The sequence below is a fragment of the Limulus polyphemus genome, unplaced genomic scaffold (genome assembly GCF_000517525.1).
Source record: "Limulus polyphemus unplaced genomic scaffold, Limulus_polyphemus-2.1.2 Scaffold224, whole genome shotgun sequence".
NCBI lineage: Eukaryota > Metazoa > Arthropoda > Merostomata > Xiphosura > Limulidae > Limulus > Limulus polyphemus.
Genome location: NW_013665834.1, coordinates 419,498 through 422,164, shown reverse-complemented (window position 1 = coordinate 422,164; position 2,667 = coordinate 419,498). Strand labels below are relative to the sequence as shown.

At 32.1% G+C, this 2,667-nt stretch overlaps 1 protein-coding gene across 1 annotated transcript in view; it reads left to right on the top strand.

The window, feature by feature from the left end:
• The window catches only part of LOC111085071 (kinesin-like protein KIF26B), a 136,997-nt gene that overhangs the window by 36,711 nt on the left and 97,619 nt on the right, over nt 1-2,667 (top strand). The gene's annotated exons all lie outside the window — the stretch shown is intronic.

Genomic DNA, 2,667 nt, shown 5'->3' with positions numbered 1-2,667 from the left:
GGTGACAATCCAGTCAAAATATGGTTCACGCGCATTACGCACCAGAAAAAATGAAGCAACGTTCACACGTTGGAACACACGTTGGAAATGATGATCATCGGAGAGTTCATGAGGCACCCAAACACCTTCTTTATGGAGTTTTCCCATATTCCTTAGATGTTTGCGTATTATTTCATGAGAGACATGCAACTTCAGGGCAATTTCACGAGTGTGTTGCTTTGGATTAGACTCAACAAGCTTCTTCAGAGCATCAATATCAATTCCAACATGTCGGCCCCTTCCATCACGGTTTTTAAGGCTAAAGTCACCTGAATGAAAATTTTTGAACCATCGTTGACACTTACGAACGGTCAAAACATTTCCATAAACTTCTTTGATATTCTTTGTGGCTACAGAGGCGTTGTTTCCCCTTCTTGTATTCAAACAGCATTACATGCCGAATGTGTGTCTCGTCGTGTGCCATCACTGCTAAGGATTAGAATTTACTAAAGTTTATACATTATATAGGCTACACTAACGTGACGTTTAGGTGGTTCGTTTAATTACTATACGTGATGTACGTTTTATGGGGGTGGTTAATTAAAGTGTACGAAAATCAAACATTAATTTCTTGACGACCTAATAGAATGCATCTGGTATAAATGGTGATGATATCAGCTAATAAAGTGTCTCTGAAGCACTCGATCTGTTATATTTTAAAGCCTCTAATTTTCATATACATATAGTAAATATGTTTTTTAAGAAAAGTAAATTTGAGAATAATCAAAGTTGATGACCTTATCATTATAATCGTTTATTATTGTATATTTATTTTAATATCGATGTTTGTTTAAATTAAATATACTGTTAAATATGTATTGTAAAACTCCCGACTATTCTCTAAAGTTGTAGAAGATTCTCGAGTGTAAGAATCAACAATATATGTGTATACGTAAACGCGTCAGTATTGTTACGTAAAACTGAAATTTCGAGAAACTCTCTACACACCTATAAATATAACCAACGCGACGCGCCAAAAAAACAGTATATATATTATTGGTGTGCTATAGTTGGTATACTGTAAACCTCGGAAGCTATAGCTGTGACTAACGCTTATTAATCGGGAACTTCAGATATATTGACCAAGAACTTTTATAAATTTCGAACATTACAAATCATTCAACTTCGGTGGATTCAAATCGGACATTAGTATTTTTACAATAACATTACCTAACATCACCGGTAGGAAAAATCAGTATGTGATTAGTGAATTTCACAGAGCCAGCTATCTCCCTATTAAGTGAATTGTATTTAAGTCAACTCGAAATTAACTCGCTCATCGTGAATCCTCCATAACATATCAAGGAAGTTCAAGACTAGAAAGAAGACTTTATACTGCTTGTAAGTTTGTAAAACTTTTGTATATAAATCCTTGTTTGTGATAACTATTTGTAATAACTATTATTGTAAATTATATTATTGTTTGTGTATTAAAATAAATTTGTATTACAAAAAACTGTATATATCAATCTTGTTGGGAAATATCATAAATTGGAGATATAACGGCATATATTTAACTATTTAATTTAAATTATCGTTTAGCTCGATTTCAGACCATTCGAAATTGTAATACGTGACATCGTTCACTATTTTTTTCAAACATTATTTCTTTAATAATTTATCAAGTTTCAATATTAAAATAAAACAACAATTTTGCTTTAGGATAGAATTAATGCAAAACTTAAATTAGATTAAACATTTAAGTCCTGACTTTATGCTATGCACAAACATATTACCATCTTTCTATTGCAATCTTTCATTCTTATAACTGAAAATTTATTGTGACAAGTAACTAAGCATTCCTTAGTTTGTCAGGTTTTGACACTGCCTATGTAAAAGTCATACATTTTGTTTCACACTGCATACGTAAAAGTCATACATTTAATTTGACATTGCCTTCGTAAAAGTTTGACATTTTGTTTGATATTGTCTACTTAAAAGTATGTCATGATATAAAAGACTGTTTAGTTTATATGTTCTTGACCGATTTTTTTTTTATGAGTTAATATTTTATTGTTGTTTATTTTTTGTTATAATAAGAGTTTAGGACAGACGATTGTGAAAGGTTTTGTTTAGAATTCATTGATGTTGAGACTATTGAACGAAAATACAGAAGTCGGACAGACGATTGACGGATAAAGATATGAATAGTGTGAGACGAGCGGAAACAGTAGTCAGACAATAGAAGAGAGTAAAGTTACGGGCAAGGAAAAGTTTGGCGTGAAGTTAACTATCGTAGAAGTGATAGGCCTAACGTATTATTTGTTAGAGTAAGACTAACAGTTGAAAAGGAGATAAGAAAAATAATTTATTCCGTCAAAGCGTGGTTCTAAAGTAATTGAATCAGCCTAAGTACACTTTGACAAAAGGAGCAGAGGATCTTCAGAAGAAAGAGGACCAAACGATTACGGTAACTCGCGCTTAAATTGTAAGTGAATCACACATAGAGTACTAGTGCGATGGTAATAGAGAAGATAGTTCGGCTTGTCAACTGAAATTCTAAAATAATTGAATTGGCCTAAGTGGACTTTTGACAAGAAGGAGAGAACTAAATATATAGTGTCTATGATATGTCTATAATCTCTATAATGTTGAAGAATTTGTTGTACATACGTTTAACTTGTTCCG